Raw genomic sequence first — 25663 nt, forward strand, 5'->3', positions numbered from 1 at the left:
ACAAAAATATGATCAGAATTGTTTTCAGTTGGTACGTCTTTCCATCAAGCTGTTTGTTGTCTTCCATCAGAATAATCAGAGCTTCTGATTATCTGGTACGTTCCAAGAAAACAGGAATTGATTGTGCCCTTGCTTGTCTGATGGGGAGAAGGCTGCCAGAATTTACATAGTAACTCTTCAGTTGCCTAATGGAAAGAAAAACTAAGCTGTGTGTGTGTGTGTGTGTGTGTGTGTGTGTGTGTGTGTGTGTGAGAGAGAGAGAGAGACAGAGACAGAGAGACAGAGACAGAGACAGAGAGGAAGAATCAACCAGTAGTTTCCATAATAATTCTCTCTGAACAACAATAAAGAAAACGTTTTCGTGGTGATTCAGATTTCAGATATGAGGAAGTAAAGTATTCTATTCCATTCATGGAAAACAACCAACGTTAATGGCTCTTTTCAAAAAGTTACAGTCATCTTACTACTGAAGTTTCAGGGTTATGTAAAAAGAATCAAGTTTAAACATTCATGGAAACATCCAGGTACAATAAGACCTCATTATTTTGGACTAATTCAATTTGGAATTTACAATCATTTGACAGGATCTAGACCAGAGGTGATCTTTTCACAGTGAAAAATGGCTTGTTAAGCAAATTACTTTAAACAAGCAAGACTGCTGGGGGGAAAAAAATAAAAATACTTTTGTAAAGTATGAGGAACGAAAAATAACAACATGCTTCCCCTCCAACAAATACTTGTGATGAACCCAGTCAAATACCAATAACTGATAACAATAATAATTACCATTTAACTGAAGGTCAATCTTATATAGTCCACTTTACATACATGAGCTAGAAATATCCCAACAACTCTGCAAGATGGGTATAATCATCCCCATATTAAAGAGAAGGAAACTGAGGCTCAGAGAGGCAGGTGACATGCAGAGACCGTACAGTTACTAGGCAGCAGAAGCAAGATTCAAAGCCAGGCTGTCTGGCTCAAAAGTCTGTGTCCTTCCACTCCCCACTCAACGCTGAGTGAGCACTGACGACTGCAAGCCAGACTTCCAGATTCACTGGACCAAGTTTTTCGACAACAGCAAAAATGGTCATCCCTTCAAGGAGGGAAAGCCAAGTAGTCTGGCCCCAGAGCCCACCACTCTTAACCATAATTCCTTTCTACAACACAACGATCTCTATAAATAAAGACTTTTCTCCCCTGGTACTTTGAGGTATTTCGCATGCATGAAACTACAGAAATCCATAGAAACGTCGATGTAGGTGATGTAGGTGGAGAGGGCACAGGTGGGTGGGGGAGGACTGCTTCCAGTCCTCTGCTCCTTGCCTCCAACCCCCATCCCCTACCCCATCATGAGCGACTTGTCTCTTCGGTCTGTACACCTAGACAGGAGCACTGTGGTGCTAAAATGCTGAAAGGCTGACAGACTGTGACAAGAGCTGTGGGAGTCAGCTGCAGGTGCAGGGGCAGCCAGCCATGTGGGCAGCAGGAGGATACAGAAAAGGGAGGGATCAGCTCTACTTACCTGGGAATCCACGGAGATATTCCTGACAGTGGTCAGAGTCTGCAATGCTCTAGGAGAAAAAGAAATTTGGGAAGTCAGATCTCACATTTCAAAGCCACACCACTCATCTCCCTCACACCCACACCCAAGCACAGGCTCTGGAGTCAGGCAGACAAGGAATTGGGTCTTACCTGTGACTTAAAGCCTCAGTTTACTCAACTGTAAAATGGGGGACAATATCAATAATAGTAGCTTCCTCACAGAGATGTTGGGAAGACTGGATAGTATATAATTTGTGCAATGAATTTGGCACACATAGTGGTGATATTTTAATAACAACAGCTAACATTTATTACTTTCTTACAAGGTGCTTGGCGTTGTTCTAGGGCCTCAATGGGTTAACTCTTCGTACTCTGAGGTAGGCACTATTACCACTGGCATTTTGCAGATACAGAAAATGAGGCACCAAAAGGTGAAAGCACCTGTCTCATAAAAATATACAAGGGGCTTCCCTGGTGGCGCAGTGGTTGAGAATCTGCCTGCTAATGCAGGGGACACGGGTTCGAGCCCTGGTCTGGGAGGATCCCACATGCCGCGGAGCAACTAGGCCCGTGAGCCACAACTACTGAGCCTGCGCGTCTGGAGCCTGTGCTCCGCAATAAGAGAGGCCGCGATAGTGAGAGGCCCGCGCACGGCGATGAAGAGCGGCCCCCACTTGCTACAACTAGAGAAAGCCCTCGCACAGAAACGAAGACCCAACACAGCAAAAGTAAATAAATTAATTAATAAACTCCTACCCCCAATATCTAAAAAATATACATATACATACATATATATATATATATATATATATATATATATATATATATATATATATATATATATATATATACAAGGCAAGTGATGGAGCTGGGATTCTGTGACCATCTGACCACAGGGCCTAGACTTTAAACCACAGGGATATGCTGTCTAATTTACCACAAATAAATGTTAGTTACTGTTATTATCATTATTGTTTCTGTAATGATCTCCTTTCCAAAACATAGCCTGTAATATCCACACAAGCCCAGGGAACTCACCATTCAGCTAGTAACCACTTAGGCACAGAGACAGGTGCTGGGCTCCTAAGTCAACCAGGCAATCACTCACTAAGTCAACAATCTCTTCAAGCGTTCCCTGAGAACCCCTCTGCATCCGTTGCTCTGTTAAGCACCGCGTGGGGCTTCAAATGCTCTGGTCACTGATCCTGCAAAGTCAGCTCAACCTCCATGAAACAACCGGGGAACGAGGACAGGAGGGAGCACTGGGAAGGACAGGACAGGACCTCAGGATGCTGGATGCTGTGCCTGGCTTGGCGCCATCTCTCTAGGTGACCTTTTCCAAGTCAGCTGACCTCTCCGGTTTTCATCTTTAAGCGAGAGGACTGACCTAGAGGCCCTTAAGCCCTGAGATTCGAATCCACCATTCTATTCTGACTCTCTTGTAATCAGACTCCCTTTCCTCCGAACAGTCCATTTCTGCGAGAATATATTGTAACCCTTCATTTCTCTAACACACTGACTGAGCACAATGCCAGGCACTGTGAATAGCGCCCAGGATTAAAACACAAGACAAAGCCTACACTTTGTAATGAGCTCTGAGAGCACGATGAAGTCTCACCACGGGAAATCTCGGCAATCGGAAGACCAGGGAAGGGGGCAGCCCTTAGGACACCTGCGCGTGCCCGGTGGGCCCCCATCGGGGCTCTGGGTGTGGCCCCGAAGGACTCTGCACCAATCTTAGGACCCAGGGTCCCGGTGTCCCAGGTGCCCAGCAATCTGGGAAGGGGGTGGCATGCTAACCTTATGGGGCAGATAAGAATGTCTGTGAAAAATAAGGCACAAGCCAGACAACCAGGGAGATGCTTGAGCTGAGGGTTAGGTTTGTTTTCTGAAAGTAATAGTGTTGTGTGCAATAAACCAAGGAGATGAGAACTCAGCCGGCACTTAATTACTTGATTTTCTTCACTTTGATAAAGTATACCAATGGCCATTTTGATAGCGATCTTTTATGTATGTGTGTGTGAGTGCGCACGCGTGCCTGCTTCTTTGCGAAACACTTCGACAAAAGATGCTACCGACTTTATTTAAAGATCAGTTCATCACACTTAAGATATATTTGCTTTCACAGAAACTCCTTGGAGGGAAATAATTCAGTGAGTATAACACTTCCATTAAAAAGAAATTGATTTTAAAATGTGCTTTTCCAACTCTGACAAAAACAGTTCTTTGATTTTCTTTATGTACCACAAAAGGCAAACATTGTTGTGTGGACAATGTAACAAATAACATGAGTTGTCAAATGAGACATTAAACATTTATTGATTTAATTTTTAATAAAGACTTTTAAACATAACCCAAAATGTCCATCAATCTTTGACATGGGAGGAAGCAGCATTTTGGTAAATTCCATCTCCTACCACAATTGAAGTCGCAGAAGATGTTTATGGTTCTTAGAGAGAGCAATGACGGTATTCTTTACAGGATGGTCAAATATTTGCAGCATATAACATTAGAAGGCACAAAAAGGTAGAACATAAAAATGTATTATTTTGACAGGTATTTAGGTAATGGATACACCCTCTTTGCTATGTCTCTACCAAAGTACCCAGTGCATGGGAGTCTACAGAGAATTTAGTTCCTAAATTGGCTCCACAAATGCTTTAAGCAATGGCAACATTGTTAGAGAACATGAATAAACTTCAAGGATGACAGCTCTGAGGAACAATACCCTCTTGGATATATAAATTATAGCTTTCTTAAGCCTAGAAAGAAAAATAAAATTTTAGTAGTGATCATCCCCGGGGTGAAGAATTTGAGTGATTTTTTTCTTCTTTATAATTTTGTCTGCTTTCCAAACTTCCTATAATGAGCACGTGTAACTTTAACAATTTGAAAACAAAATCTTTTTACACTCTCAAGATTCCTGATGTAAAAGTGAAAAGGCTTTGGAACCAGACAAACTTGGGTTCAAATCCCTGCTTATACCCTTTCTAGCTTGGTGCCCTTAGATAAGTTACTCAGCAGCCGAAGTTGAACATGAAATGGAAATAATAATATGTGCTTAAAGCATCATTTTGACTGTTAGAGGTGAGATATTGTACATGCTTAGCACAGAGTAGGAGCCCAATAAATGACAGTCACTCTTCCATTGATAGTACACAGGCAAGAGAAGTTAGGCTCTTCTAATAACAGTAAATAAATTTGTTGGTGTTTATAAATTGATGCTTCAGGCCGTTTGTTTATGGAAACACTGAGTTTTTACTACATAATTTTCAGAAATTTTCTAACAATTAAAAGTTCAGAAAAAGAGTAAGTAAGAGGCTTCCACCTCACTCTCCCTTTCATCACATTGATTAGATTCCTACAGTCTGAGACTTGGGCTTACTGGTATTTGCCACTTTGCGGCTGTGTTCAGAAATCCTCTGGTTGGGATGGGAGTTGGGAGAATGGGTTACAGTGAACACTTTAGAGAAAAGAGAAAGAAACCACAGCTACCACAATCAAGATCTTTTCCATATTGTCATTCCTTATGATGAAAGTGAGCAAAATAAACTATGGGATTGCTTAAATGAAGGGCGAGGGACTAGATCAGAGATTCTCTGGCTTTTCTTTTTTTTTAATGGTAGTTATGTTGATATTTTCATCCTATTCATGTGAAAGTAGTTCAGTCAAGTAGGTTTAGGATAAAATACATGTACCTAACAGAATACGGCTGGTGGGGGTATGTTGCCCTTGGTTATATGTTGCTGTACCTGACTACAGCAAGAAATATTGATTTAACTGGCTTTAGTATCAAGTCAAGTATTTGTTGACACATGGAAATGAAAAATATCAAGGAAAAGCTTGATATATAGGTCAAATCCCATTTCAACTCACTCCAAGGGATGGTCCAAAGTCTTCTGCTGCCCTAAAATTGTGTTCTAAATGATGCCTGTCCCAATCATAGATAACAGGACTTCTCACTACAATGGGATTTGCTACATAAATGAATACTGGTATGGATTTTTAGGCAGTACAATTTATTGTAGAAAGTACAGCTCAAAAAAAAAAAAATCATGACATACTTAACCTCTCCCTCTCTCTCAACCCTGGAGGCATGTTTTGCTTTCTACCTGAGGTGTGAACTGTTCTCTCCTTTTCAACGTTTGGTTGCTTTTTGTTCCTCTCACTGCCTAGTACAGAGCAGACGCTCAAAACATAGCTGATGAAGAAATGAGCTGAATGAAATGCGGTACCAAAGCAAATAAGGGAAATTCAGAATAGTTTCCTGCATAGAAGGAGAAACAAAATTTAGAAATTGATTCAAGATGAGTATAGCAAGCAGGGTTAGCATTCCCAGCTAGCGGGCTCAAGGAGTCCGGGGCTCCGTGGGCCCTCTGTTGGCTCCCTACTGCTAAGTGTTCATGGGGGTCTGTATAAAACATCCAGCACTTGGTTGACCCACACCCCTCCGATCTCCGAGGAATGCCACGGAGACATTTCAGTCATTAAGTACCTGAAGCACCTTCATAAGGGTCCTACAGTGAGCCCAGGCTGGGGTGGCCAATGAACAAATCCTGTCCTTTTAAAGGACAGAGAGAAAGGGCCACCACGACCACCTGGGAGGCAAGGAAGGGAAGGCAGGTTAGCCGGCAGCAGCCCCAGGGGAAAGGGAATGAGCGCAGCCCCTGGAGTAGGATTGACTCTGGCAGCCTGACTCAAAGGCAGTTTCTGAGCCCTTGCCTACGTTACCAGGGGCTGGGGGAAAACCACAGGAGACTTCAGGAAAGTATGCGTGATGTCCAGTGTCAAAATTCCTAACTTCTTCTCTTTCATTCTCCCCTCTGGCAAAATGATTGCTTTAATAATCAAAGAGTTTCCTATCATTGTTTATAATGCAACCCTGTTGGAATATGCTTTTCTATCTGATAGTCTTTTATTGTGAGCCTTTTTTTAGTTGAAAGCTAAAATAATGCATCAAATATACAAGTTTTGCTTCTATCTTGGAACAACATAATAGACCTAAATGGCTATTTTTATAAAGGTCTGTTCTGTGTTCAAAGGAACCACCTACTGATGCCAAGGGCTTCCTTCCCTCATCGAGGGATGTGCCACGGGAGTGAGTAGTTAAGCTCTGAGAGATGCCAAGCTCGCTGGGCACTGGGGGCTTCCTGGGCAGAGAAAGGGCCTGTCCCTTTATCATTGGATAGAGTATAAGCAAAGAGTTAGGAGGGTCTGGAGAGGTTAGCCCCAGGAGTGGTGTATTTTTACATATATTTTACAAATATTACAAATATATATTTTACAAATATTCCCATTATTCATTTGAAAATATTTTAAATGGTAAATCGGCTTCTCCTTGGGAGGCACGACCTGTGGCCATTAATTAATAACTTGGGAGCTAACCATGAAAGCACTTTTGAGTTCACCCACTGGTTTGCTCAATGCATTTAATCCTCCCTATGACCTTTGTGCAGGAGTCATTATCTCTGCGTGAGAGCAGAGGGAGCTGAGGCTCAGAGACAGTAAAGCACTTTGCCTAGTGTTAGACAGCTACGGAGCGCGCGCTGCACGGAGTCACATCTCGGATCCCATCCACAGATTCACACCCACCGTCTTGTGCACAGTTCTACTTACTCACTAGCTGTGCAGCAAGCCCAAGCTGAACTCGCTGGGCCCTTCCCACCTGCAAACCACGATGGGGCACAGGCTCTCCACAGGCCAAGCTGGTGGGCGTGCTGTGTCGATACAAACCTTCTTAGTCATTGGGCTACGACGGACACTGTTCCTCCCTTGTAAGAACTAAAATGACCGAAGGAACGCTGGGACACTTCTAAGGCAAATGTGTAAGCTCAAGGGCTATGAAAATTCAAGAACTCAAAAACCAAAGATAACTTTCTTGACTAGACAAGAGTTGGGTATGAGCTCTGCAACAAAGTAGCTCTTGGATATGAAATATTACTACTAGGGGGTTTTTCTTTCATTTTTACTAAGAACTGAAACCTACAAAATGACAAACCAGGATTACCCTATTAAAAGACAACTTCAATTGCTCCTTTGTTCTAAGAAACTGTGTGTTGGGTACTGACTGGCAATACCTTATACCTTGATTTTCATATTAATTATGCGTTTTTCCTTCAAAAATTGACTGCCACACTACACGCTGTGAGTCAGATTTGAGAGCTGCCAAGATAAATGTTCCGAATGGCTGACTTTTTAAAGACAACCTGTCAGTTCACCAAATAATTCTTTGGGGGTTTGTCCCAGTAAATGTTATGTCTCCCCTATACCTATACTTATACCTACAGCAACTGTTACAGCTCTTTCCTGATGTAGCATCTTACAACTAAGGCTAAAGATTTTTCCTTTCAACCCCTAATATACAAGTAATGAAACTTATAACCCCTTTTGACAGCATCAATTTACTTTGGCTGTTACTGTTTAATTCCTATACTGATTTGTGTGAAATACTCTGATTCCTAGCGAGATAAGTAATTCTGGCCTAGTCCATCCAACTAAAACAAAGATGACTTTTGTGCTTTTGACTAAATAAATGTTTTCTTCCCTGAGGTTTGCTTTCATCAAATCATCATACCAATGTTTGATTTCCTTTAGTTAGCACCTTATTTTAATGAGGCTTGATTCCAAAACATATAAGAACATACGCACACGAGGTACTATATTGAGTAAGCCCAGAGTTCCAGCCAAGTGTCCTATCTTTTATGTGGCACCAAGTGACATTTTGTGAAAAGCACAATGGTAACTATTCATGCCGCCAGCCTTAAAAAGATAGGCATGGACTGCCTGCCAGAATGGAACGCTTAAGCTTTGAAATCAGACAGCCGGCTTCAAATACCATCTCTACCACCACTATCTCTGTGACCTTGGGCAAACTACTTGTCTCCCCTCAGAGCTTTTTCATCCAAAAATAGTGGTAACAGATGTACCTCAACGGGGTCGTGGAAGAGTTCAATGAGAATTTTGAGATTAAAAAACCAAGCATATAACCTGGCATATTAAGGAGATACTAAAGAATTGATCATTTTTTTCTGCCTCTCTGTAAAATGCCATTAGTCATTCATTTTGTTGTCTATGCACACAAAAAATGTAAAGGATGTTAACTGTGCTGCTCTTTATGACAGCAAAGAACTGGAAATGGTCTAAGCATAGGGAAATGATTACATTAAGGTACATTCACATATTGAAATGTATGCAGTCATTCCAAATATTTCTCAAATAACATTTTTTGACAAGAGAAATTACTACCCTAGAATTTAAGTGAGGAAAACAGACAAGAAAACCTGTATAATAACAATAATAGCTCACATTTACTGAGCATTTACTATGAGGCATGCACCATGCTATGTACTTTACATTCATTATTTTATTAATTCTTACAATAAACCTACTAGATACATGCTATTATTATCCCTATTTTATAGAAGTAGAAATTGAAGTTTTGATAGTTTAAGCAATTTACAGTCACTACATGAGTAGCATAGCCAGGACTGAAATCTCCAAGTGTCTGATTCTAAAGCACTTTTAACTACTATGTCACACTGATTGCTCAGTACAAACTGCCTAGGTCCACCATGAAGCTAGTTTAAACACACACACACACGTATGCACATACTCACAACTACACATACATCCATGTCTGGAAGGAAAACACACCAGATACTAACAATGACAATCTCTGGGTGGTGAAATTTTAGCTGACTTTTAATTCTCTTTTATCCATTTCAGTACTTTTTCCAAATTCAACGAGTATGCAATTATTTTTACAGTCAGCAAAAACGTTTTTCAAAAAAAACTTGTGAGAGTATTTTGGAAAATCTAAAGCACTACCAAAGAGTAGTATTTTTAAGAAGCAAGAGTTTATTCCTTGACTTATTACAGATTTAAGTTCCTCATGCTACTATTCTTTCAAATTATTTTTTCTTTCCATCCAGTCCAAGGTAAAAAGTGTGTAAAAGACTCTTTTGTACACAAGTAAAACAAAACATAGTACACAAACACCATATGTATAAGTGACAGACATTTGATATTAATATAAAAGTCAAAGACTTTGTGTGAGAAGGAAAAAAACCCCTCTTTGAATAATACAGGATTTTCCATTTAGAGAAAACACATCCATTAGTGACATGATGCCATCAGTGCATCCTCTGTCATGGTCACAGTTAGTGAAACTGTCATGGATCCATTTACATAGACTCCAGCATGCTATTTGGACATGATTCAGCCTGATTACTGTCTGTCCCAGGAGATGTGAGTATAATGATGTGCTGGAGTGACACCTAAGGAGTGATTTCCTGTCCCACCACCAATTAGTTTCCAAAGCAATGATTCCATAAAGAGAACTGAATGATATACAAAAAAGCAATTCCTTTGAACCAAACAATTTCACGTGAATTGAAATTATAGGTGAAGTATGAATTTACTTTACAAAATTATTTTTTAATAAATTAAAAATATTTACATATGTTTTTTAGTAAACTTTTCTAAGGAAAAATGAATGCAATCTAAAAGTTACTCCAATTCATCTCGTTTCATTTTGTAATATAGTTCTATGATTGGCAATAAGTGGATCAATAACGATAGTGCCACTGAGGCATCTGACTAAGTCTTTCCTAACTGTATCCTCTTAGAGAGCTTGGGGGCAAGAAAGTAAACACGAGTGCGAGATGATCAAACTGGTTCAAACAAAGAAACAAAAAACAGCTAACACAATTCATGTATGGATGTCAAGAAGTTTCTTGCAGAAAGATACAGGGCTCTCTCTGTCTTGGTCCACATTTTATCAATGACAGAGGAAGTACCTTTCTCAAAAAGTGTAATTGACAAATAAGTGAAAAATGTACCACTGAGAGATTGAACTTTTAGAAATTAGTATTCAAAAATGTCTTGATGGAGAGGAAAAATGATCTGCCGAAATGGGACAAAATGTAACAAGAATAAAGGTAAAGTCCTCTACGTGTGTTCCCAAGGTTAACTGCACAGATACAGAATACGGGAGAGCTGGCTTTGTAGGGGCTATCTAGAAAGAGACTGGGAAGTTTTACTTGACTTTGAATATAAACTAACAACGTGCTGCCCCTCATTTAAAATGGAGGCCAACACAGGATCTGACCAGATCAGCAAAAGAAGGTGCCTTGGACGGGGAGTTAGCGGCAGCCGTGTGTCCTCCGCCACTCAGAGAACTCAGGAGCAGGGTGTTGAGTTCAAGATGCCTCGCTTTTAAAATGGCACAGGCAGAGTGGTGGGCGACCAGAGTGTTAACAGGATGGCGAATCTCAGCCAAAACACTGGAACCACGTAAGCCTGAAAAGAGAAGACTTCGAACAGGAGATACAATAGCGATGGTCAAATATTTGAAGACCTACCACACTCAAGTGCACGACTATTCTGTGGCACTCCAAAGGGCGATAGGAGATGAACAGGGAAGCTACAGGGAGGCAGACTTCAGTAACTGATGTGCTAATGATGTGATAATGTGTGATAATGAGTATTGGTATATGATATGATATGATATGATATGATATGATATGATATGATATGATAATGAGTATAATGTGTGATAATGAGTATTGGTCTAACCACAAATGAGACAAGGTCCAAATCTAAAGGGGCTCAGGATCTAGGAGCACTGCAGGCTACCGTGGGCAGCAGTCCTCAGTGTCACAAAACTGTGACCACCTCATTCTTGGCAGGGTTCGAACGGCAGCTGGCTGACTGGGATACTGTGGAAGGGATTCCTTCTTCTGGGGGGACCGTTAGGCCACAGCATCCACTATCTCTTTCCAGTGCCCACCTTCTATGCTTCTAATTTCACAACAGTAAAATTCACGAAGATACTCAGTGCATTTATGTAAGCAATAGCTAAATATGCCTCGCCTTAATAAATGAGAAATAACTATAAACTTAAAGACAATCCAGGAGATTCAGAAGGTGAAATCCTACCAAAGTTTGGAAATGATAAATTAATGTTGTCATGACAACCTTAGATGATATCACCCATTGCAACTGCAACAGTTCTTGCTCTGGGGCTACCAGAACAATAAATGAGTTTATATATCCAGTGCCACAAACCAGCACTAAATACTATTTTTAATGCTTTTATTTTTAATTTTAGAGGTAGTAGGTTTATACTCTCTCCTTGAGTATTCTCAGGTTGAATATGACACTATACTGAGGCTGTGGTATTGCAGTGGGGCGATCAAGATTACATCAAGAGCCCAGGAAGTCACTGGCAGCCCCCTGCATGTACTGAATCCAGCCCACCATTCAGACTTCACAGGAGAAATGAATGAGAAAGGACAAAGACCTTCTAGATCAGGACATTAGCAGTCACAGTAGCCAGCATAACATCTTCCACTTTCCCCTTTAAAAATTATAGGGCTGCCCACGTTCCTGTAATAAAAACAGGTCGATCATAAGTGGCGGTATGTCAGATCAGACTATCTTACTGCCGCTTATGGGTTTTCTCGGTTATATATTAGCAAACACTACAATATAGGAAAGTGAGCCCTCACTGAGAACAACACTGCCTCCAATCAAAACCATTCTCTCCTGAGTATACTAAAGCTTTTTCCCCCTTCTTGTAAGCAACAAAGGCTACAATAAAAGAACTTCCCAAACACCCACAGTTAAGGAAAGAATGGCTCCTACAAAGTAAGTGTGAAATCTGTCCCTGGTATCTAATTTGTATATGAATCTTCCTTTTCAGGGTATTTTAGTGGCTTCCTTTATCTATAATTTATCAGCAAAGAATAGAAATAAAAATTTATTTTGATGGCAGTGCACCTGACTATTCAGAGACTCGAAAACTTGCTTTGTCTATTCTTATATTACCCTGGCAGAGGATGTAAACATGCCTTTTTTTTTCCATGGCTTCATGTTGCATTCATAATCCCAGACGAATATTTTCACAAATGCAAACCATTAGGCAGGACAGGCCTTAAGCAGAATGTGAAGGCAACCTGCCTCTTGTCCTTTTTCACCCAGGGATGGCTGAATTCTGACCCTCCTGGCCCAGGTTTCTTACCTCCTTCTTATCAGTCTCAGGGAAGGGTCTATAAAATCATTCAGTCTAGGGAGCACATGTCTGACCAGTTTAAGTTACCACTTTCATAGCGTTGCATTTTAGGCCCTGGTGCTGGGCATCTTATACCTTGTTTTATTTAGTCGTAAAAAATCATAACAAAGCAAGTAGGTATTATTAATTTCACTCCATAAATGAGAAAACTGAGGTTCAGGAAGATTAAATAACTGGCTCAAGTTCATTACAGCCAGCCAATTACATGCGCCAAAACCAGGCTTCTCAACCATCAAATCAAATCTGTTTTCCTTCTCTTCTAAACCATACTGGTCTTAGGAAAGAGAATAGAGTTTTTATCACGCAGGCTTTTGCATATTAGAGAGCAGGAAAGAGAAGGTGTTGATATTTGAAAAGCCCTTTTGAGCAGAATGAATTCTGAAATCACACCATAAAGGCAGCCACTTTTCTTGCCCACACTTAAGACCAGCCTTCTCACAGGGAACAAAGAAGTGGATGTACCATAATTTAGGAAAATCAGCCCTATACTTGCCTTCCCCTTCCCCTCCCAAGTTGCACATGTGGTACAAATGGGACCCAGAAACCAGTGGGGCAGCCAAACAGTGTTTGGTGTCAGGGGTCTGGAATCAGGGAAGAGCCAGTATCAGGCAAGCTCTTCAATTCCACAAATACCTATTAAACTAGCTGAGTTTCCTGCCCATTGCTGGCCGGTGTTATAGAAGCTTGAAAGGGAGCAGCAGGCACTCACTCTAGGGCTTGTATCTCAGAGGCAAGACTACTGGCTTAAGAAGGCTTGGAGATATGTGATGGGATCCTTACCCAAGGCAATTTGAGATTCCTACACAAGACCTCAAATCAGGACTTGGAAATGTGAGAGAGAACCTGGGGCACAAAGTGAAAATGTGGTACCCAAGAATGAGACAGTTCTGGCTTCCCAGGTAAGGCCAGACAGACTGCATAGTTAACCCAATGGAGAGTCACTCGGGTACAGGTGGAAAGGAGTTGTAGCTCCTGCCAAGCGCCCAAACTGGTCCCAGATCCTGCAACTGGGGGAGCAATCACCACACCAGGGTGGTCACCACTTTCTCAGGCCAGTCTCTGTACAGGTATGACTTTCAAACTTTTATTTTTAGCCTAAGAACCTTTCCTCCTACCAGAATCTTATACTAATGTCTAACATGTAAAAGCAAATCAAAGTAACTGCCCAGGGGCATTCTTCTCAGAACCAAAGGGCTCAACAGAACACAGCACACAAACCACCAGGAGAGAGGCGCTGAGTCCCACTGCCTATCAGACTCACCCGCACCTGATTCCTGAATTTCTCCCGCGATAGTCATGATTTCTTCCCCTCACCTCCAGGTTTCTCCCTCATGCTCCATCCTGGTAAGCTCTGGTTTCCCATCACTGGTTGGCTTTTCCACTTGAAAACAAAGCTCTGCAGATCTCTAAGGACATATTATCTTCTGGGTCCTTGGGACCCTGAGGAAGGTCTGTATACCTTCCTCAAGCCTTCTGGGCCAAATGACCCACAGACTGCTGCCCTCGGTATCTTAAGGCATAACTGAGGAGTACTAGTTGTTGGGCACATCATTTTGTTTGATGCACAATGGCTTTATCATGTACATATTATTGAGGCTCAAGACAGTGGAGGACCTGGGACTTCTCCCACTGGGAAAGGGTCCATGGCAGGATGGGGGAATCTCAGAGACCTAGGTGTGGCTCTTGGTGTTTTGTCTGTACCTCACAAGCAAGGGGCTTCCCGGGACTCCACTTGCCCTGCCCTAGCTCCTCCTGTCTACCTCAAATCCTCCCTCTAGCACACAGTATCCCCGTTTCCCTCTCCTGATGGTGACTGGGTGGGCCTGGCGAGACAGATGTGCCAGACTCGTGATTTTAGCCCCGTGCACACTGCGTGAAGGACTCCTGGCTGCAGTTTTCACAAACTGTCTCTCTGATTCGGAATCTTATCTAAAGCACTTTAATACCTGTGGCCTTAAGAAACTGAGCAACTGCTGCTTCTCTATACCTGTAGGGCTGACTTAATCATTCAAAAAGCTCCTGGGCTTGGCTCATAACAGGATGCATCTCCTGGGAACAAGGAGATGTTCTGTAACGATGCTGTCCAATATGACTATTATGCGAGCCACACAGGTAGTTTAAAATTTCCTAGTAGCCATGTTAAAAAAAAATAACATAAAGAGAAACATGAAGTTAATTGCAAAAATATATTTTATTTAACCCATTATATCCAAAATGTTACTGTTTCAACATGTAGTCAATAAAATTTGTTCATGAGCTATTTTACATTCCTTTTTGCGTACCAAGTCTGAACCCGTGGTGTATTTCACACTCATAGCACACCTCAGTTTGGACCGGGTGCATTTCAAGTGCTCGGCAGCCACAGGCAGCTAGTGGCCACGGTACTGGACAGCATAGTTCTTCAATCTCTTGTCTGTTCCCATCCCTCCTCTCCTTCCTCTCCTGTAACAACTCATTTCCTTTAGTAGGGATGCTGTGGGGAGGGGTAGTCAGTGGGGACCTGGATCATTAGAGAAGACTTTGATACACACCCGAAGGGAGAGCCCAGATCACAAAGGCGCTTTTGTGCCAGGCTAGGGATCTTAGATTTTATCCTGGAGAAACAGTGACTCTGCTGAAGGATTTTAAGCAGCAGAGGGTCCATGATCAAATTTGCCTTTTAGAAAGGCGGCAGTGTGGGGAAGGGATTGCAAGCAGGCCAGGCAGAAGGCAGGGAGACCAGTTCCAAGGCTACTGCAGTAACCCGCAAGAGAGTGATGAGGGCCCGAACCTAGGCAGTCGTGGTGGTAATGGCCTAGAGAGGTGAGCACAGACTCAAGGGTTTGAGAAGACAGTTTTTACACAGCTTAGTCATCAATGAAAAGTACGGGCTGAGGAAGAGTGAGGATCCTAGAACAGCTCCCGGATTTTAAACTTGGTCAAGTGGGTTTCATTAATTGAGGTAGAGAACACAGAAGGAACATGCTGGCTGCAGAAGTAAGGGTTCTGAACTCCCTGAGTTTAAGACACCTGGAGCAGATGTCAGAAGAGTTCGGAGTTGCAGATTTAGGAATCGATGGCATATAGGTGGTAGCAGAAGGAAAGAGTAGGTGAGCAGAGGGTTGAAGGGGGAACCCTAGAGGGTACCGAGGTCTGAGAGGAGGAGAGGAACCAGCAGAGAAGTCTAATACAGAGCAGTTGGGCAACAGGAAAGACATCAGGAAAGGAATGACTCAGAAAACAGGTGGGCAAGGTTTCAAGGAGTAGTGATCAGTAACACCAGAGACTCCTGCACAAGGAAGCTGGCGGTCTGCAGGACAGAGGTGGCCATTATGAGAGGACAGGGCTGTAGAGGGTTGGGGAGGTGTGGGTGTTGTGTGAGGACCTGTTCTTCAAGGAGCTGCCTTCTAAGCCCAGGAGGGAGATGCAACGTGACCAGACCAACAGGGAAGGGGCCGCAGGGATTTTGTTTTTGACTTCTCTTGTTATTAAAGAACGGAAAGGCTTATGAATGCTTATGTGACGAGAGAGAGGGCTGGTTGAGACCCTGAAGGAAAGCGAGATAATGGAGCAAGATCCCTGTCCAGACAGGTGAGCCTCTGACTGGAGGAAAGTAAAAGGTAGAAAAGGAATGAGGAAGAAGGGCCTGCCATTTATAAGGAAGATACAACGTGACCATTGCAAAACGACTTTTCTTTATTTAGAAATATATGTGAAATATAATTACAGGTGAAGGCTTTTTTTCTTTAATAGTACTACACATCATGTATAAAATCAGATAAAAGTCACTAGTTTTCTGGAGCTCCAGATGTGTGGTCTTGGTGTATTACCAAATCTTTCACATCCCTGTGGACTTAGCCTCCACATCACCTCAGGGGACGTTCATCACTGGGAAGGGCCACAGCGTGGTATATAGCTGGTGGCCTCTCTGATTGGTCGGTGTCTGTGCTGAACTGATAGGTAAATATTTCCCGTATCACCACGAATTACCTTAAAAGGTGGTGTAAGAAAAAAGCAACTGATCAACTCTGCAGATTGATCAAGCTATGTAACTTCCTAGAGTCCCCTCCTTAAAAGGATACATAATCTCTACCTTGCAAGATAGCTGTTAGGTTTAAATGAGATGATCACTGAGTGGTGGCCATCAGGATGATGACGATGATCGTATTCACTTTGTTCTGAATTTCTAGGAATTGCGTGCTGCTGTTAATGAATTAGTGCTTGGCAACAATTAGCATCTTGATCCCCCAAGGAGAATTAAAGACTCAATCCTAGCGTTAGGAAGGGCCCCTAAAATTCCTAACGGCCATCTGACGTTTGCATCCTTTCTTCATCCAGTACATATTCAGTCGCTGCCCTCAAACTGCCTGGGCTGACACCTGCTCTACAATGTACTCACTACTCAACCTTCCTAGGCTTCAGTATTGCCCGTCAGTAAAATGGCGGGGGGGGGGGGGGGCAGTAGCACTGCTTTGAGGAAGAACAGAGATGATGCATGTATTGAGACATTGCCTGGTATATGGTATAGCTCATGCTTAAATACATTTAATCATGGGGTCTTACCACCTCATGAACTAGCACAGTCCATAACAGGACCACCATCTTCCTTATACTGACCCCAAATCTGTCTCCCTGAAACTCACACCCATCGGTCCTAGTTTTACAGTCCATGGAGTAGTTATACAGAATCAGAATCTGGGAACTATAACAGTATGTTTACTCATTTCCTGAGCTCTGCTAGGATCACTGGGCAGGGCCCCACAGATGGCTGGCTACTTGGGACCACAATCAGTGCTGACCTCTTCCTATTTACATTACTATGAAAGTGTCCATCTTCAGTGGTGTTTCCATACCGCAGGAGACCTCTTCAAGCATTCTAAGCCAGTTGGATGCTACCCAGAAACGCACCAGTTATACGGCTTACAAGACTTATTTTGCGCTTTATGTCATGGTCAGTTCAGCACTTGGCACCAAAGTACCTATTTCAGGTCTCTGTATCTCCTTTAAGTTTCATTACGGAACACTGCAGACCACCAGTACCCAGGAGAGTCCTAGTGGCATTTCAGCTTTTGAAGCAGTGGTAGTATATTAGAGGACCGATGTTAGAGTCAAAACACCCTGGAATGCCTGGCCTGTGTTCCTCCCAACCCTGCTGCCCTTCCCTCATCTCTATATTCCCAATAATAGCTATTGAAATCTGACCCAAAGCCTTTCAATAATCAGCTCAAATAACTGTCACTCTAGGAAGGTCCCCACCGCCCTCCAATCTGAAGGAAATTTTCCCTTCTGAGCTCTCTTAGACCTTTGTTTCTGAGATACATGTGTTATTTCTCCTGCTGGACTATAAACTCCTTCCCGGCAGAAACAGTGCCTTGTACAAAGTGAGTCTTATTAAAAGTTGAAAGAACTGCATTTTGTCCTGAATACTATATGATGGGCGTGGCAATTTTTCCCTACCTCACTTTTCATCCCTAGATGGATCCCCAGATGATTTTTTTAATGTACAAGAAGCTTTTAAATGAAAAAGTTGGGTGGCTCTGCAATACAGTCTTGGATTTTGGAGCCGATTAGCTGAATGTTTATAAAACTGATAACTCTAATTGTTTTATGTATAAAATACTGGCATAAGGCCTCAATCCTTTCATTTTTGCTAACTAATGGGACTCATCACTCCACCTTAAAATAATGACAGCCTCCTTAATTCTAACTCACATTGCCAGCCTCCATCAGTACCTCAACTCTGGAAAATGCCAAGGCCTCAGAATCCTCACAGCTGATGAATGGAGAGGCTCATTAGAACCACTGAAGAAAAATGGGGAAAAAACTCCTTGACAGATGCCTCCTTCAAACGCTTGTCCCTTTTATCCAATGTCAACATTAATTTCTCTGTTAACAAATATTTATTGAGGTCATGACTAGGTGTCAAGCTGCAAGCTAGGCTCTGAGGACATGATGATGAGCAGTACACAGGCAATATCAAAGCCCATCTTTAAAAAAAAAAAATTCACCTTTCTAGTTTATTGATTCTATAGGTCTACTTATCAAGGGCTTGCTATGCCCAAAGCTTGTAGATGGTTCAAAGATAGCATACAAGGTACATCAGTGCCCTCCAGGGACTTGCAATCTCATTGGGAAAGCAAGAATTGTGAACACAATAGTATAAGAGAGTATCTACTGGTCTAAAGAATGATGTGGACAAAAGGGCAGAAGAGGAAGAATCCAATGAGAGTAACATGATTAGGGCGAGCAGACTTAACTTGGAGATTGTGCTTAGGTCAGAGGAAAAAGGAAAAGACATTCTAAAAGGGAGAGCATGAACAAAAGGGTACAAAGTCATCTTAGAAGGACAGTGAGATACAATTAGTAGGAATAGAAGGTTCATGTTAGAAAAGTAGAAAATAAGGTTGGTAAGTAAAATTTGGGCAAGAGTGAGGTATATCCAAACCAGGTTGAGGGGCTTCCCCGGTGGCGCAGTGGTTAAGAATCCGCCTGCCAATGCAGGGGACATGGGTTTGAGCCCTGTCCCAGGAAGATCCCACATGCCGCAGAGCAACTAAGTCCGTGCACCACAACTACTGAGCCTGCGCTCTAGAGGCCGCAAGCCACAACTACTGAGCTCACGTGCCACAACTACTGAAGCCTGCACGCCTAGAGCCCATGCTCTGCAACAAGAGAAGCCACGACAATGAGAAGCCTGCACGCCGCAGTGAAGAGTAGCCCCCGCTCACTGCAACTAGAGAAAGCCCACACGCAGCAAAGAAGACCCAACACAACCAAAAATAAATAAATTAATTTAAAAAAATAATAAAACCAGGTTGAGACCTTGGACCAAAGGTGGGGGGAGGGGAGGGGGAGGGGCGGGGAGGGGGAGGGGAGGGGAGGGGAGGGGGGAGGGGAGGGGGGAGGGGCATAAAAAGAATTTGAACTAGTGGAAAGAGCACTAGCTTTGGAATCAGACAAATCTGACTTCAACTCAGACTTCCTGTGAGACAATCCTTGGATAAGAATTCTAAGGAGAAGAGGCTTTAGGAAGGTTGATATGATGAAGTGCGAAGCATGGGGAGAACTCAATTACAGAGAGACGGTATGTAGCAGATTACAATCATCCTAGAATGGGGATGGCCGAGGGCCTGGGCTATCGGGGTGTGGGGAGTGAGGAATGCCAAGGAAATGTGGGAGCTGGCTCGGAAAAACTCTTACAAAGGAAGAGATAACAGGACTTGGGGCCCGATTTTACTACTGGAATGAACGAGAGAGAGAAGAGTCAGGGGTGGTTCCTAGGTCTCCAGTCTGGGTGATGAAGAGAACGCTAACAGTATGAAGAAAAGAAAAGTCTTTACAGTGTGAAAGGAAGAGGTTTAGCAGAGGATATAAAAAGTTGATAGGCATGCAGCCGTTGGCCTAACAACAGGACATCAACCATGAAAACTATTAAACAGGTGCATAAATGAGAATAGAGTTTGTGTCAGGACTAGAGAGAAAGATTTGTATGTATAAGGGTAAATAACACCATCACATTTAAGAATATTTTTATTAGAAAATAAGAACTCTAGCTGTTAAACAAAAATAATGGGAAGGATATAAATAGTAGAGAGAAATGCATCCTCACAGACTATTTTTCTTAGCTATGGTACTTAGGGGATCCTATCCATTATCACAACACTGAACGAATAAACTTCTATAGAAATTCAACATATGGCCTATTTACATAACAAGCATCACAACTCCAAATTAGCCATTTTGATGTGTCAAGGAAATAACACCTTCATAGCAGACTACTTCAAGAAAATGGAAGAAAAAAGAAAGGTTTGTTTTTCTTCTAGAATTATGTGTACTGGGTTTTTAACTGTTTGTATCGTGAAAATCACATTTCAATTGTGTGATTACACTCTAAGACAGAACAGTGATGGAATGAATTGATTGGCTGAATTATGCACGATCATTCAGAGATCAATAAACAGACTCCATCACTTAAATCTGCCCATATTATGTATCTGCCCTCATGTCCTATGTCATGCTTGTGAAAGCAACTGTTCTGTGTACAAAAACTATAACAGCCATCTGATTCAATTATCACAGTCAAATAACAGTAAAGGGTCTACAGAAGATGCCTGGGAAAGAAGCACAAGGGAGCAGTGAGTAAGCAGTATCTGTCTAATCCAAAACCCACTCCACTCTAATCATATGGCGAGACAGGTGGTAGCAGCTTAGATCTTACCGTGAGCAACCTCGACTTCTTCCATTTATCAAACTGTAACCAAAAGTTCTCGTCCTGCCTCATGAGACACTGATTAAAGCTGTGTAAAGGTAAACAGGATGAAGACCACCTAGGTGCCTTCAACACAAAAGCCATAAATGAATGTTCACTGATGACAACAGCACAACTCTATGATCAGAGGCTGAGAAACCGATAAAACTTAGAACCAAAAATGAAACGTTTCTAAAGCTTAACTTCTGAGGGAAAGTATTTCCATTTGCACGGCAAAGCAGGTCTTTGAGACGCTTCCTATTGGCAGCGCATCAAAGACTGAAATGGTGTGGCCTAAGCATTTTCTTTTCCTGATCATTACAGCGGTTGGCCAAGCAGCCTCACAAGCCCACAGACACCTATCCCCACAAAGGCCACTTGAAAATCAGTGCAAGCACAGAAACAGTCAATTGAAGGCTTTCATTATGGGGCTCCCTAAGACAAAACGAATACAAAAGGAGTCTTGATCATTTTGTCCAAGTACTTTAAACTAAGTTGATTCCTAGAAAAACTATTTAATATTTTCAGAGGCAAGGATTAAAGAAAGAAAGAAAATTTCCAATTAATATACTCCTTCCCCAGACGTTGAGGTTTTTTTACTATCCTCTGAAATATTCCCTGCATTCAAGTGATTGTATTTTTATGCAAATTATCCTTTGGAGCTAGTCGTGTGTGTGTGTGTGTGTGTGTGTGTGTGTGTGTGTGTGTGTGTGTGTGTGTGTGTGTGTGTGTGTGTGTGTGTTTAAAGCCACACAAAGAATCGGACATATTTTTTGTTCTGCTGCCCCATAAAATAGATTTTAACAAAGCTTGAGTTTAATCCAAAACTCTAATTAGAGACTGCAGCAGTATTTGCCTTGTCCAAATAGAAAATCATTCCCAAAGTTGATTTTTCCCCACTTAGAGCTCCAACAAATATTTTCATACACAGATTTTTTAAAAAACACTACAATTAAAAAAAAAACACTACAATTACTTGATTAAAAACTGCCCCCACCCATACAACACACTGCTTTCTGGTTGATACAATTTGATAAGGCCAATCAAATACTTTATCCAGAAGGCAACTGCAGACTTCACTTTCAGAGTATCTTTCAAAGTCACTGTATTTGTTACTTGAATATTCTTTTCTTTCTTTTCCAGAATGAAGCAATTTCTGACTTCCTGTCCCTTCTTTTCCCTGCCATATTGCACATCTGCTTTATCTCTAGAAAACAAAATCAATCATAATGGCAATGAATCGTTCCTTGAAGACAAACTAAACCGGTCATAAAGGTTACACGACCTTACCCTTTTCAATACTGGCATAAAGCTTCTTCCTCTGCATAGGTTCTAAAATTTCAGAGTCGTTTTTTTTTTCTTACTTGCAAGACGATTGGTAAAAGTTTTCAATATAATATTTCTTTAAATGTAAATAAGTGAAAAATATTACACATAATATTTTATGTAAAGAAAGAGACTGTGTTTGAAGTTCAAGGTTTTTCACTAGCTCTCAACCTACAGATTCTGTAATACACTCAAAAGAAAATGCTGCACAGAAAGAATCTTTACATGTCAGGTCTCCAAAACCTTGGCATCTGCTAAAACCTGGACTGCTGGGAATTGAAGGCTCAGGAAGTTCACAAACACACACACCAAACCCCCAAGAGGTGGAAACCTCCAGTTGAGAAGATGGGAGGTTTCAGTCGCATCCCCGTCCAGGTAAAGTCTCAGCCCTTCACCTCCTACGTCTGCAGTAAGTATTAACCGCCGAACAGAGTGGGAGAGAGCGAGGCCGATCTTCCAAGACTCGGAAAAGTCGAGCATGGAGAGAGAGCGGGAAGACCCTCTCGCATCTCCGGAGCCACCGCTGTCTTGGGCTTGGGCCGCTGTCGGCCGACTCCGGGTCCGCCCGCTCAGACGCCGCAGCGCGACCGCTTCGTCCCGCGGCCGGGTCGCTCGGCATCTACTCCTGTCACGCCGCGGGCAACTGCGGCGACTTTGCTGGCACCGGGGGTCGCCGCATCCTACTCCCGCCTGGCGCCCAAGGGGCGCGGGTTTCCCCGGACCCGCGGCCCCCGGGCCGGGCGGCGATCAAGGGCGAGACGCTGCCGGCGGAGGCGGCTCGGAGCGGGAGGGGGTGGGTCTCCGTCCGCCGGGCGGGTGGAAGGGGACTCTCGCGCGGGGGAGGGGAGGCGAGGGACCGCGGCCGATTCAGATCCGGGGCGGGCGGGTCCACGTCGGAGCGCGGCGGCCACACGCTCGCCCCGGGCGCGCGAATTGCGCCGCACCCGGCGACTCCTCCCGCCAGCCGGCTAGCTCGCCCGTGCCGGCCCGAGAAAGGAAGGACGGCGACCTCCGCGTCCGGTCCGCTCGGCCAGCCCGCTTCGGCGCCGAGCGGGGGCCACACCCAGCGCCCCGGGAGGCGGCTGGGGCTGGGCGGCCCAGGCTGCGGATGGCGCGGCCCAGGCTCAGTCACCGTCCCGGCCGCGCAGGCCCCGCCGCGTCCGCCCGAGCCCCGCGTCCCGGCGGGCTGGCGGGGAGGGGGTCCCGGGCGGCGGCGGCGGCCGGGGATCCCGGGCTTACCTCTGTGCCAAGCGCCGTCCGCTCCGTCCCGGGCCGGGGAACAGGGATCGGGGGCGCGGTCGCCAGTGGAGGCGCGGCGGCGGTGGCGGCCCCTGCGGCGCGGAGGGCGGGCGGAGCAGGAGCCGCTGCCTGGGCCGCGCGCCGTCCGGAGCTCGCCCCGCGCAGCCGGCGCTCGCGGCGGAGGGCGCAGCCGGTTCGGCCCCCGGGCTAGATTCCTTCACTGACACAACTCCGGGTCGGCCCGCTCCACGCAGGGACACTCCCGCCCCTCGTAGGCTGCCCCCGCCCGCCGGCCGGCCGGCCAGCCCGCCCCTCGGTGTCACTCACCCAGGCGCACACACCCCGAGCCGGCGCCCCTCGCTCCCGCTCGCACACACAGCGCTGCTCACGCCTCTCTCGGGTTTTGTATCCGCTCACACGCACGTTCTGACACAGATCCCTTCCCTCCACACGCCCTCCCTAGCTCCTTTCCCACCCCACTTTCTAGAAGAATCCCCGTACAGCTTCCGCGCTTTGCCTGCCCCACACCAACCTCCTCGCCTTTCCCCGAACCCCCGCCTCACTTAAACCGCCACTGTTATTCAAAGGTTTTGCCACACCCCGCACGTGTTGCAGGAGAGACATCCTCCCGTACCCAGGAGAATGAACTTTGCTCCCCCCAGCACCGTCTACAAATGCAAGATGCTTTTATTTTTAGAAAGCACTGATGCTTTCTGGTGCTGAGCCAAGCTCAAAATGTAAACAAAGGTAGCCGATTCCGAAATGACCTGAAGAACCAGACGCGGTACTGGGTTTGGTTGGGTCTGACCTTAGAAACGCGGCTAACCGGGAGTATCCCGGCTCCTCCCTTTCGCTGCCTTTCAGGCTGGAGGACGGGTTGCTCTAAACGTGCGTGATAACGAAGTTCCAGATAGACACCGTGGGCACCAGCCCATGGATTTCTGCCTGGGAGTACAGTAGTCGGGAGAGTAAAGGCAGTTTCTCAATCATTATTCATGATGGAAGCACTTTAGATAACACACCTCTTCCAGAGGCAGTAGAGTGAAATGCAGGCATCTCTCCAGTTTTGTTTTGTTTTGTTTTTTCAGGGTGACTTAACCTCCTTTTTTCTCAATACCAATAACCGATTCTCAGCGGCTCCTTGGATGTCAAAGCCCCTTGCAAATACGCAGGCCGGAGTTACTTAACGTCTCTCGCGCTCCAAACTCTAAGGGGCCCCTGAGTGTACAGCAGAATGGTATATGATCCGATGTTTAGGAATTCATAATTTGAAATTAGATACAAACACCTTTCTGGTAAAGTTCAAATGTTCTAACATAGTGTGCCCCTGTGGACAAAGCACAGCCCTAATAAGGGATAAAGGAGCCGAAAGCCAAGGAACCTATTTTCTTTTGTGACTTGTGGTGGCGGTTCTTGTTGCACTGGATGGGTGTATGGATCATATAATTTATTTAAAAATATTTGTAAGTGCTTTATAAGTATTAACTTGTTTTTTTTTTTTTTTTTTTTTTTTTTGCGGTACACGGGCCTCTCACCGCTGTGGCCTCTCCCGTTGCGGAACACAGGCTCCGGACGCGCAGGCTCAGTGGCCATGGCCCACGGGCCCAGCCGCTCCGCGGCATGTGGGATCTTCCCGGACCGGGGCATGAACCCGTGTCCCCTGCATCGGCAGGCGGACTCCCAACCACTGCGCCACCAGGGAAGTCCAGTATTAACTTGTTTAATCCTTCAAACAGTTCAATCAGGTAGGTAGTATTTTTGAACTTTTTTAATAAAGAAACTGAGGCATGGAGAGGAGAAATGTTAGAGGGAGGGTTTGAACCTATACAATCTGGCCCCCCTATGCTACAGAAAGGAAAATCTGCTTCTAGAAGCCATATTACATGTAAATATAAAGGATAAACATCATATTGCTTATTGAATTAAGATGGAAGGGTAACTTGTAACAATTTGACTTGGAATTTGATGCACTTTTTAGGTCCTCTGGCAAAATAATTCACTTAAGTTTTGGGGAGTTTCTCCTCATAATTAGAATTCCAAAATGAGTAATAAATTATTGTTTTCCTAGGAAGGGCTTTGGAAAGAACATTGAACTCAGTCTTCATTCCTTTCTTCTACCACTTCATTACTTCCTAGGACTCCAAATCTAATTTGTTTAGTAAAGTCTGAAAGAAGAAAGCCTTCAAGACCTGAATATGACCAGAGGGAAGAAAGGGTTTTCAGAAGCCCATACATGGCCTTTTACCTTTAAG

At 43.9% G+C, this 25663-nt stretch overlaps 1 protein-coding gene across 3 annotated transcripts in view; it reads right to left on the reverse strand.

Annotated features, from left to right (window-relative positions):
* SPATS2L (spermatogenesis associated serine rich 2 like) overlaps positions 1 to 23836 on the reverse strand; it is a 167045-nt gene extending 143209 nt beyond the window's left edge. For 2 of the 3 annotated variants that reach the window (XM_082658592.1, XM_082658588.1), the window contains exons 1-2: positions 23412 to 23598; positions 1526 to 1574 (exon numbers count right to left, since the gene is read on the reverse strand). The gene's annotated coding sequence lies outside the window, so the exon portion shown is untranslated. Of the gene's footprint in view, positions 1 to 1525; positions 1575 to 23411; positions 23599 to 23738 lie in introns of those variants that run through there. The other variant, XM_082658591.1, reaches the window with a different exon arrangement.
* Positions 23837 to 25663: the final 1827 nt, after the last annotated feature.

Source organism: Grampus griseus (assembly GCF_964374135.1).
Source record: "Grampus griseus genome assembly, chromosome: 7".
In the NCBI taxonomy this organism is placed as follows: domain Eukaryota; kingdom Metazoa; phylum Chordata; class Mammalia; order Artiodactyla; family Delphinidae; genus Grampus; species Grampus griseus.